Source organism: Pteropus alecto, unplaced genomic scaffold, assembly GCF_000325575.1.
Source record: "Pteropus alecto unplaced genomic scaffold, ASM32557v1 scaffold78, whole genome shotgun sequence".
Taxonomy (NCBI): Eukaryota; Metazoa; Chordata; class Mammalia; order Chiroptera; family Pteropodidae; genus Pteropus; species Pteropus alecto.
In genome coordinates this window covers 8,489,444-8,502,011 of record NW_006443124.1, presented here as the reverse complement: position 1 = coordinate 8,502,011, position 12,568 = coordinate 8,489,444, and the positions used below count along the sequence as shown (strand labels likewise).

At 42.6% G+C, this 12,568-nt stretch overlaps 1 long non-coding RNA gene and 1 pseudogene across 1 annotated transcript in view; one reads left to right on the top strand and one right to left on the bottom strand.

Moving 5' to 3' along the window:
* Positions 1–4,510, top strand: part of LOC112471932 — a 49,995-nt gene extending 45,485 nt beyond the window's left edge. The window contains exon 3 of the long non-coding RNA XR_003043481.1: positions 4,403–4,510. This is a non-coding gene — a long non-coding RNA (uncharacterized LOC112471932). The remainder of the gene's footprint in view (positions 1–4,402) is intronic.
* Positions 441–559, bottom strand: LOC112471943 (annotated as a pseudogene).
* Positions 4,511–12,568: the final 8,058 nt, after the last annotated feature.

Here is a 12,568-nt window from a genome sequence, read left to right as displayed (position 1 = left end):
AATAGGACAGCATGTGCAATGTGTCTGCCCAGGGAAGCCCATTAAAGACTCAGAACTCAAGTTGATTACTAGGGTCTGATCTTAGAGGCATTTCTGCATAACATGTACCAAAATTTCAGATTCCCAGCAGAAAAGCAGGTGTTCAGCAAAAACCACAGTGTTAATAAAAGCAGTTTAGGCACAGCGAGGCACTCTTACCATTGAGGCAGTTTTATATCAGTGTAAGGCCTGCTTTGTTAACTCTTTTCTGTGCAGCCACCTTTAAATTCATTTTTACTTAGAATACTATGAGCCCTTTCAATTTGCATACTAAAGTTTTCTTTAATTATATCTTTTATTTTTATTTTTTTTTTATTTTTTAGGCGAGGCAACCCTTGTTTTACCTCACAGATTGCAAGGACCTTATCAGCTTACAATACCTTATTTATTTATTTTTTTTACGCCTATAGCACCTGGTCTTCCTAGGTGGTCTCCCATCCAAGTACTAACCAGGCCCAGCCCTGCTTAGCTTCCAGGATCAGATGGGATCAGGCTTATTCAGGGTAGCATGGCCGTAGACTAATTATATATTTAATTATTGTTTTTGTTCCAAATGTACAAGTGCAGTTCTTAGATTTGGTAGGAGAGGGAATGAGGAATGAAGATGCAACCCACCCTTTTCTTCCTTGTCATTTTCATCACTTTGTCCTTCTCCTCTGCATTCTCTTTGAGTCTCAGGCTTGTCCTCTGCATTATTTCTAATTCACTGTTCTACGGTGTAGGCTCTGCTCCTTCTGGACCAAATGCCAATTTTGGTTTTTTTTGTTTTGTTTTTTCTGGTATTGCATTAAAAACTTTTAAATTGCAAACCTGAGTGCTTTTTCCCCAGATGTTCCACGATTATTTTCTTGTTGTATTCTGCCCCTCTACTCATCCTCAAATGGAGGAAGATCTATCTAGAGCCATTAATCTTCAGTAGAGAGGTGATGGCTTATGCTCATTGCTGCCTCTCTCGTCAGGGGTATCTGTCAAAAGCCCTGTTCGATACTTGAGTCATAGATTGTGGTGCAATTTTCTGGCCTTGTTCCTCATGAACAGCAGGTTTTTATTTACTGAACATCTGTTAATAGAAATCCTTCTCCTACACTGTTGTAAGCTCTCTGGCACATTAAAGAAATGGAATACAGGGAAAGAACGGTCCCCCAGCACACCTGCCTCCAGGCTCTGCTGTCCGCGAAGGTGGCCATAGTGCCATGTCTGTGAAGACTCCCCTCCCAGGCTCCTGTGGAGCCCAGTGCCCCTACATCTACACTTCCTGGGACTTGAGGAGAGGGGCACCTGTGCAGTCAGAGAGCACTCTGGACAGCTCAGCCCTTCCTGTTTCTGGTTTTCGGGGCTGGCTCTCTGGCACACAGAGTGAGTGGTCCTGAAATGGCATTTTTAACCCAATTTCTTGCCTGACGTTTGGTTGAATATTGATCCTACTTCACAGGATGAGGTTTGTCTGTGTCGTCTTAGGTATTTTCATGAGAAATTGGGAGCAACTCCATTGGCAACTATTAACCAAGTACCATGTTAAAACTAAAGTCAAGAAACCTTCTAATTAAGGGATTACCAAGGATCGCAAAGAATAAAGCACTGTAAGTGATCAGCAGAGATCAGAGTCTCATTAGAGCACTAGGACAGGCGCACGTGGAAAGTACCTCACACTTGCAGGCAGTGTGCTATCACGAGTGCACCAGGAGTGCAATGGGCTGGTGCTCAGGAACTCTGGCTTTTCGTTCCTGACTCCAGCATGGACTTGCCGTGTGACCTCAGACAAGGCAGGGCTCCCTTCTGGGACTCTCTTGCTTCCTTACAAACGAAGAGATTGGTCTAGAGAGTTTCCAGTATGCCTCGAGCTCCAACATTCATTATCTTTTGGGGCAGCTGTGATTCAGTGGGAATACTGTAGAAAGAAGGGATCGGTTGACCTTGGGCTGATCGATCACTTCTAGGGGTCAAAGAAATAGAACCTTAACCTCCCAGTATCCTAACCACCCAGTATTCAGCCTCGGTGCCAGGGAGTGCCCTGTGTCCCACCAGGGGTGCCTAACTCCAACCTCTCCAGTTCATCTCTTTCCTTAGATAAGGTAGCCTATAAATTGTATGAGTTTGCAGTTTACAAAGGTCTCATCTATTTGAATCATCCCACCTATGTGCATGTGTGTGTTTAATGTAGCAGAAAATGAATTTTAGACTTCCCTTTAAAAGTGAGAAGTTCATTTTACATGTTATGACAGACTCATAGTTTAACCATAAGGAGTTATAATATATATTGATTCATTCTGACAGTGAGCCATGATCCTTTTGTGTGGCCAAGTTTATGTAACAGGTCTAAAGCACAGTGAGTAACTTCTGTTACATAAGGGTATGCAAAGAAAGACCTCATGACCTGGCCTGGAGCCTCCTGTGCTCCAGGTGGTCTTTCTTGTATTCTGAATTCCACGGAGTGTGTAAGTGTGACAGGTGGAGGTAAGTCAGCACCTGTGCTGAAGAGCAGGGTGGCATACTGCTGTCTGATGAAGCTGGTCTTAGGTGTGAACCCCCTTGGGGCAGTGGGATGGAAGCCTGGAACTCTGGAACTCCTATGGGGACACCGATGGCTAGCAGTCCTCCCAAGCACTAAGTGGGCAAGAGATCCTGCTACCTGCTACTTTGTCTCATTTGACATCTCTTTATCCCAAGCCAGGATAGGAGGGGCTGTTAGCTAATTTAGCAGATTATAAAACACCGAGAAAACCAGATATTCAGGTTAATACAAAATCCACTTGAGGGAAATAAATAATTTAATTGGCTGTTGACATGCGAACAGAATATATAATCACAGAGTATCCCAAGTAACTGGTGTTCAGTTTTCCCTTCTTTCAGGACAGACTGCTCATATTTGTGCCTCACATACACCCATACTTTCTGGAGAGAGAAGAGTGGGGAGAATCGCTTTTATAATTCATCTGTTTGAGGCATTGCAAGAGGGAAACTACATATTCTAAAGGCTCTTTCTCTGTGGCTTCCCACTGATTTCACTGCCTCAATGTCTGTGTGCAACAGAAGGATCGTGCTCTCTTATTTGTTTCCCCAGCTGGATCACAGCACTTTCCACATTGTCTTGATTTGTTGTGTCTGTCTCTCCCATCAGTCTGCACTCCTGGAGGTTAAGAACCATGTCCAGTTATCACCTCAGACAGAGCCTATGCAGAGTGCATGCTCCCCGGTGATTTGTTAAGCTAAATAACTCATTCACTCTTTAGCCTTAGCTAAAGAGCCAAGAGGATGACATTCCCCAGAAGACAAGCTGTATCTGTCAATCAAAACAGACTGTGTGCATTCGGTTTATATAATTGATAAATATTAATTATACACCTACAATGTGCCACATATTCTTTTAGATACTGGGAATATGGTTATGAACAAGACAAGTTCCTACTCACAAGGAATTTAAATATAATGGGAGGCAGATAATAAACAACCAACAAAAGAAATCAAATAGCAGCACTTGTTAAAGGAATGGAAAATAGGATAAGAGAGAGTGATTGGGGTCAGAGAAGACCTGTCTCCTTTAAGGTGAGATCTGAGCAGAAAGAAGTGAGACAGAGGAAAGAGCATGCCAGATGGCAGAGACAGCTAGTGCAAAGGCCCTGAGGCAGAACCAAACTTGTAAAGAAACAAGAAATGCAGAATGGCTGAAAAGCACAGAGTGGGAGTGGGGAGTACATGGCATGAGATTGAAGAAGCAGGTACACTGGGGCCAGATCACGCAGTATTCTAAATGCATCGTAAAGCCACTAAGGTGCTTTCAGCTGGGTAGAAGATGGTGAGACAGATCTCTTCATAGAGGCACTTTGAGACAAACTCATGATAAAACCAGGGTCTCATCCTTCTATGGGATGACCTTTCACATGCTTATGTTTTGTTTTGTTTTTTTCCCAAAGAGGGGTATGACTTTTGTTGTATTGTTGCTACAGCCTTGCTTGCTCAACACCTCTGGTGCATGTTCGGACCTATAGAGGAGAGGGATGTCCTTGGTCTTGGGACTGGGAGGGAGGAAATGGCTCCTGTGAGGATAGAAACCATGACTTTGGTCTTGAAAGCATCGAGTTATTTGGCATTGTCCAGGGCTCTTTTAGTTGCAAGTAGCAGAGACACCATCAAACTAACTGATGTCACAAAGAGAATTTCTTAGCTGCCAAAACTGATAACTGCATGGGTTTCACAGTCCTCAAGGATATATTATATTCCTCCCAAATTCCCTTAGACCTGCAAAGTGGGATCACATGCTTTAGAGTAACTTCTTTGAAATTTTCTAAGTCCCTTTTGATGCCTGGGACCCCTGGAGCCATCGGTTCCATCTGTGTGAACTCCGGTTCCTATTTCTTCCATTTAGGGCATGCTCTTTCTCTTCTGTGGGGTGGACCAGATGCTCTAAGGAACCGTATCCATGGGATTATTCTGAAACCCTATGGACAGATTCCATTTCCAGGAAGATGGTCTGGTGAGTAGATCACTCTCGCAGGGCAGCATGGTATTTCTTTCACAAGATCTCACAAGATTGGCCACCAGAAGAGTGCTGGCAGGCTGATTTGGGATGACGTTTACTCTCATCTGACGTAGGATGCGTTCACAGCTCTGGGCAACCTTGATTCTTGGGCACGAGCTGCATATGGAGTCCTGAGTGTCGATCTCTCCTGTTTGTGTTCTGATTGTGGTGCACCTTTAGTCCACAGCATCCAAAGGCAACAGGATGGCAGCCGGCATCCTTTATCCTGTTCTGCACTGTTGTAGCCAGGGTAACCAACCCCCACTACACTGCATGTCAGGATCTGTGTCAAGTGGCCACGCCTATCTCCAAGGGTTCTGAGACCACTGCTGCAAACACAAATGAGCCATTCCAGTTGATATCCTCTCTTGTATCTGATTGATGTACTGACTTTGTGCCCTCTTGGGTTGGTTGTGACCCATGCCAGACAAGGGACAGGCATTCTTTGTGCAGATGTAAATAGTAATAAAGCTCTGGCCTCTGCCCACAACCACCAGTGTCTTTCTTCCCTACATTTTTGCCTACCTCTTCTCCATCCATGTTGCATATATAACCCTTATAAAGCCAGGACCAAGTGGTCCAGTTTCAAGAAACACAGTCCACCTACCCAAATTACTTTCAAAATTACTCAAATATTTTATTTTTACTCTTTGAAAATTCTGAAAGGGATCTAAGTACCTGCTGCACAGCAATTCTATATATTGACCTGACAGCTCACAGCTGTTCCAGCACGTCCCTCTTCAAAATCTCTTCATAACTCCCAAACCCGTAGCCCAAATGGTTTTTCTTCTTCATTTCTACTCCCCTATCTCAGGAATTTATCATCCAGATTTGTGCTGTCCATTCCGTAGCTGCTAGCCACATGTGACTATTAAGCACTTGAAATGTGGCTAGGGAATTGAGATGTGCTTTAAGTGTAAAATAAACTCTGGTTGTGAACACTTGATATTAAAAAAAAAAATGTAAACTATCTGGCTACTAATTTTTATATGGATTACATTTTGAAATGATAATGTTTGAAATATATTGGGTTCATTAAAATATATATTTAGGATTAAGTTAACCTATTTCTTTTTACTTTTTGAATATGGCTACTAGAAAATGTTAAATTCCATATGTAGCTCATGTTACGTTTGTTTGGGACAGCACTGAGTCACATCAGTGAAGACTTCCTCGCTGTCTCCTTTTCCTCCTGTTTCTCTGGTTCTTTTTTCCTCAGTCTGATATCTTGATTCAAAAACACAAAAATTGGCCTGGCAGAAATGAAACTCTCCTCAGATGAGGATGTCAAGAGGGCCAAGGATCTAGGTACAAATACATTCATCGTTTTTGTTTTATCACGTTTGTTAAATAGCATTTGGATTAAAATCAACATTTTAGGAAATTACTGACTTCACTGTCTATTGAAATTGCCATTATGAAACTTTACCACACAGAAAATAACATGGGACGGAGGAAAATAGTAATTTCTTTCCCCACAAAACTCTTAGAAGTCCACAGTTTGCTCTAGAGTTTAAATTATTTCATTCATGAGGGAGCTCGCCTCTAACATTCGTTCTTTTCAGGCTCTGCCACAATCCCATACTTCTTAGTTGACACAACTCATATAAGACAATCAGCTCTTTTTATTTAAAGTTGGCAGGCAACATTTTCCTATTTTATTTTTCTTCACTTGGATAAATGTCTAGTTCCCAATCCATCATCACCAATAATTTAAGACTGCCATTTATTCTTTACTCCAAGGAGACTGTCCCAAACCCTGAAAGCAATGCCGACATGACTCACACTTCATATAAAATATGTCTGGGTGTTTGGGAAAACAGCCAAAAGTATTGCTTAATCTAACCTTGTGATAAGAGAGATATAAAGTAGTTGAGAATACAATACGAGGATTTGTTCTAAGCTTTGGATATTTTTTATTTGATAATCTTTTAAATCTTTTTTTTTTTTTTTGAAGTTGAAAAACAATACACAGTGACAGCTAACAGGAAACTTATTCCAATGTCTAAGTGTTCGCATATGTGAAAAAAATTGAATGTGACCTGAATAGATGCATTCAAAGCAAATCATGGCTGAGGAACAAGAGAGGATCTTTCACTTGATAATTATTCTCTCTAGGTAAATAAGGGAGCAATTTACTCTGGGTGGTTGTGGCCAGAGATTTAAAAGCTATTTATTATTATCGGTCTATGCTTTCGAAAATCATAAATAAACTTGAAAAATGGTTTCCTAGAATCCCCAAGGAACTTGGCGAGGGGGAGTACTCTCTCCCTTATTTAGTCTTTTCTTTCTATAATGCTGTCAGCTTTTCTTTGTTCATAAAGAGCACACATACACAATTTTAGGATTCGTTAGTATTTGCTGTGGTTTTGTATATTTAATATTTCAGACAATTGCTTGTTCATGTTAATTGAGGAAGAGGAAGTAGAGTATTGTGTAATTAAACGGAATCTCAAGAATTAACGCTGATAGTTTGTAAGCCATTTCCTCTTCTTACTATAAGTGTCTAATTCATGCTTTTCTTGAAAAATGGCAAAAATTGCAGTTCTCATCAGAAATTTTGAACTCAAAGAATAAATCTCTGAGTGGCTTTGAGGTGGCATTTTCTTCAAGAACTTTTGGAAACAAACAGCAGTTCAGAATTCTGATCTTCAACAGTTGTGTTATCTATGAAGAGATGAATGTACAGGCCTGTGCAAACAAAAGTTTCTTGTTGTCTGGCCCAGAAAGCTCAATTTTTTTCTCTGCTGAGCTGAAGTTTCTATGTGAGAGGGAAGGCTCACAATAGAGTGGAAGTTGTACAGCTAGAAACATTTGTTGATATGCAGGCACGTAAGCGAAAGTTGGAGGATAGCACCTTAGTCTGGCTCTGGCCAGAGGCGGACTGCACGCATGGCAAAAATCCCAGGGTAGGAACAGCCTTCAAAAGTCCCTTTCCCCAGCCCTCTTCGCAGTGCTCATCTTCGGCCAAGTGTACTGGGTGGTTGTATGGTCCTAAAGATCTCCTCGGACACCAGCTTCTGCAACCTATTCGCATTCTCACAGTCGAGAGATTCTTTTAAACATGTACCATAAATTTGCTCTGCTCTAACTGGGGGCCCTGTGGGGGTGCCGCCTTAATATCACTAGTCCGGGTGAGACACAGAAAGATTGACTTGTTTCTGTCTCTGTTAAATACCCCTTCTCTTAAGTGTATGTAAGAAGGAAGCAACACTTTCTGAAATTTCACTTGAGAGCTATGGTTTGGTACTAAGAAGATGATAACGCAAAAAATTGCTCACTCTTTCATAAATCTTGCCATATACCTGTAACCTCCTCGTCAGTACAAATTCTATCTCAGAGAGAAAAAAAATGAACTTTGAATGTGACCCACACAGAACCTTGTCTAAAATGTGGGCTGGCAGAGCCATAGAAAGAATGGGTACCAGATCACTAACTCAAAAAAGGTATCTGCACCCCCATGTTCAGTGCAGCATTATGTACCATAGCCAAGACACGAAAACAACCTAAGTGTCCATCAGTGGATGAATAAAGAAAAAAAAAAAAATATATATAATGGACTATTTACACACACACACACACAAGGAAATATTATTCAGAAAAAAAGGAGATTCTGCCATTTGCAACGACATAAATAGACCTTGAGGGCATCATGTTAAGTAAAATAAGTTAGAGAAGGATACTGTATGATCTTACTTGTATGTGGAATCTGAAAAAACAAAAACCGAGATTGTAAACACAGAGAACAGATTGGTGGTTGCCGCGAGAGTAGATGGTGAAAGCCGAAATGGTTGAAAAGAGTCAAAAGGTACAGATTTTCAGTTATAAAATAAGTAAGTCCTGGGGATATAATGTACAGCATGGTGACTATAGTTGATGATACTGTGTTGAATATTTGAAAGTCGCTACCATAGTAGATCTTAAAAGTTCTCATCATGAGAAAAAAAGATTCGTAACTATATGGTGAAGGACGTTTACCAAATTTATTATGGTAATCATTTTGCTCTCTATAGCAAATCATTATGTTGTACACCTAAGACTAATACAATGTTATGTATCATTTAGAGCTCAATTAAAATAAAAGTGGGTGCCTGGCAGGCGCATAAAGCGAAAATGAAGAAAGCCACCAGCACTAAAGGAGCAGCAGCTGTGAGTTCAGACCCCTGGGGAGGAAGGCATATGGGTGGCAGTGATGGTGGAGTGAACTCCTCCTCCTTGTGTCCTGTCTCTAGATATTAAATATGTCTAAGTTTTATAAAAGCAAATTAGTGAATGATTTTCACAGCACGAATGGAAAACAGAGGAGTCCAAGCTCAAATGCTTATGCAAGTCTCTGCATTAAAAGAACATTTATCATGGGTTTGAACTGAGGTCAGGCTCAGGCTGCCAGAGTGAGCGGGAAAGGAGCGATTGGAGAATGTTCTCTTTGAAGCGGTCAGGCTTCTGCTGGTTGTGGTAATGAACCTATCTTGTGCCACCAAAGAGTAAGGCTATTATTTAGAAGGGAGGGAGCCCACATTTGAAGTTCTGTATTAACACTGCTACACATGATAGAAAACGTTTTATTTCCAGGCAAATTTTATGTTGCAGAAACCAAAGCAAATTGCCTAATGTGGGTTTTGCCCACTCCCCTTAGGGTAGTAATTTTAAATAGCTTTAATTTAATGAACCAGATTGGTGTGCCAAGTGACCCCCAGCAGTGGTGGAGATGGTTTGCAGCATAGCAAGGGCTCTCAGGCTTTGGCTGAATTTTCCAGGTGCTTGTCCTGGGCCTGTCCTGTCCCTGGGGAAGGAGCGGGGTGGGGCGTGCAGTTGTTTGTGAATAGCTCTTGTGTGCCAAGCCAACAGCCAGGGTGAACAAGGGTAAGTGGGACCCCAGTCTGCCGTCACAGCCTTCAGCCTAAGGGGTGAGGTGGAATGGGGAAAGAAGATCCTCAATATGAATCCAAAGTAGAAACTGTGGTGGGCCATGAGAAGATCATATAAAACCACCAGGCAGAGAGGATCAGATGAAGGAAGTGTATTTAAGATGTGCCTCAAAAGATGGGCAGGATTTGGGCCAGAAATGGAGTAGAAGACAGATCGAAAGTGAACATATGGTAAGCTTTGAGGCATATTTGGAGAAGAGCAAGTCCTCCAGTTTGGTTGAGAGAGCATTTGGAGAAAAGGCTGGGAAGATTAGTCAGGTCAGGTTGTAGAGGGTCTGGCCTAGGGTGAGACAGGGCTGGGGCTCCCCAGTAGCCCTGTTGAGAGGAGATGAGCATGCTGCTATGAACTGGGGTGGGGTGGGGCTGGCCTGCTACTGCAGATGAGTCTGTATCCCTGGGCCTCAGCATTGCCCACATAGGGAAATCACTGCAAACTTAAAAACTGCTGCTTGGACCACAGGACCAGGGTTCTGGTTTCTTGGTCTGAGGTGTGGCCCCAGGCTTTAGGATTTGTGAAAAGCTCCCTGTGCTCAGTGATCGTAAGATGCTGCCAAGGTTCGGAATCACTGGTTTGTAGTAGATTCTGATTCAGTGGGGCGGGGCTTATTCTAGAGGCGATGCCAGTGGTTCTGGTCCATGGACCACTCTTTGAGTAACAAGGACAAAAGGGGATTTTAAACTGAGGCACACGTACCACTAGGGCTACAGGAAGACCATCCGGGGCTATAGCCACATGTAATTTTTACCACTGTTCATGTTCTCAGCTTCCACATGTATGCTCTCCTACAGCAGATCTGCCTGAGAGCACTCCTCCTCGATGCCGACTCTCCATTCCCACCTCCCCTTTCCCAGTCTCCTCTCTCACGCTTGGCTAAAGCAAGATTTCCCTCTCATCCAGCCTATCATAGGGTGCTGTGTCAGAACACAAAAGTTCCCGGGATACCTAACCGAGGACAATGAGAAAACGCAGGCTCCCAAGAACAAAGCAAGAAGTAGCGGTGGTATTGCACTTGGTTTCATAAGGCTCAGAGCCTTATCTGTCTCTACTAGAAGGTTGTCAGGAGGGCAGGTAGTAACGTGTCTATTTGAATTAAAAAATGAAATTGTACTTTTCTGATGTACATTTGCTTTTGCTAATGTTGGCCATGAGGACTGGCTTCACAATTAGACCAAATAATAATAATTATTATTATATATTATAATTATATATAATACAATAACAATAATAGCAAACATTTATTTAGCAGTATGGACTAGTCCCCATTCTAAACACTTTATGTGAATTAACTCATCGAATCCTCCTGACAGCACCTATAAATAGGTACTATTATTCCTCATTTATAGAGAACATTAATGTATAGGAGATTAAGTAACTTGCCCCAGGTCACGAGGCCAGTAAGAAGTAGAGTTGATATATAGCAGACATTTTCTACAAATCATATGAACCAAATCTACAGTTTTAATATTTTAATGAAAATATAATGAACCTATTCAAAACAAAGTACTCTGATTTCTTTGGCTGTTGTGTAAACATATGATAAAGATCTTTAAATATCAACTTTAAAATTTGGCTTGGTGACTGTGTGGTCTCGGCCCTTTCTGAGGTTCAGTCCCTCCTCTGTAAAAACAGGGACAACCATCTCGGCAAGATTGTCGAAAGATCAAATGGGAGAGCCTAAGAAGTGGCCTGGCCGGCTGCCAGCTCGAGGTGAATGGCAGATATTATTAATATGGTTGGCATCTGAAAAGCTGTCTTGGCATGTGGTAGGAGCTCCTTGAATGTACACACCCTTCCTACTTGTTAATGGTTCACGAGTTTTATTTCCATGGAAGCCCAGACATCTCCGGGGCGTGGAGGGTAGTAGCATGATGCGGCTAGATTCCGGGCCTACTATCTTCCCTTTTCAAACTTTCTCAAAGAAGACCTCACAGTGCACCTCCTCCAGCATGCCTACCCCAGTAATAAAGCCTCACAAGGACCTTTCTCTTCGTTGATCATCTGACTGGCTCACGCTAGGTACTCTATCGATAAATTAATGAATCAGTGAATGGATGCTGAGAATAGGGGAGTGAATGAGGCAGGCATTTCCCCCGCCCTCACTAAACTTGCAGTCTAGATGTCACCAGACAATTACAACCTGACAGATGCCACAGTAGTAGAAAAATAGGGGCCAGCACAAGCCCAGAGAAAGGAAGGGAAGGCTTCTTGGAAAAAGTGTTGTCGAAACTAAAATCAAATAGACAAGTGGAAGCCAGCCAGCAGGGAAAATGCGTTTATAGGCCTGGAAATGAGAGAGAGTTTTCTGGGTCCTGAGAGCAGAAAAGACCTTAATAAACTTGGCCTTTGAGACGAAGGTTTCCAACTCAACTTAATTTCTTCCCTTTTGTTCTCCCTCCCAGATGATGGTATGCTTCTGAAAAACACAAATAATCTTCTATATCTTTTGTGTTTACCTCATATTTGCTCAACTATGCAACATGCCCTCACCTGACACCTCAATAAGTACTCGCTCGTTGGGTGTTGAACTTACTAGACAAGAAAGCCACCCAGAACTTCTCCAGAGCTCATCTCATACATCCCGGGATCTGAGCATGGAACCCATCTAGCCAGGAAAGAGGCTGACAGAACCCCATCTGTTGGCCCCTCAGACACGAAGCCCCAGGAAGACATGTTCTGAAATATTTTTTCATGCATTGTTCCAAAAGCAGGATTATACTGGAGCATTTCACCCGCAAGAGATGTGCACACTCAGTGGCCCTGAGGCTGGGCTGTGGACCTGTGGGTTGGATGAAACACGTGGCTTGTCTCAGCCTGCCTTTCGCATCCGAGACCAGGGAAAGGCACAGTCAGCAGCAGAGATGGGAGAGCAGTATTGTCTGTCCATTTAGACCCTCGCTCTATCCCTGGCAGATCAGACCCTGTCGCCAGCAAACAGACTCAGCCTTTCCTGCTTCCCCAAAGTGGCCCTGGGCCAACCACAAGCTCTTCTTCTCTCCCTCACACTATTCAGGGCTCTCTGTTTAAGTGTGCAAAATTAACTCCTGCAAATGACTCAGGGAAATAAGTTCTGGCCACTGACAAATC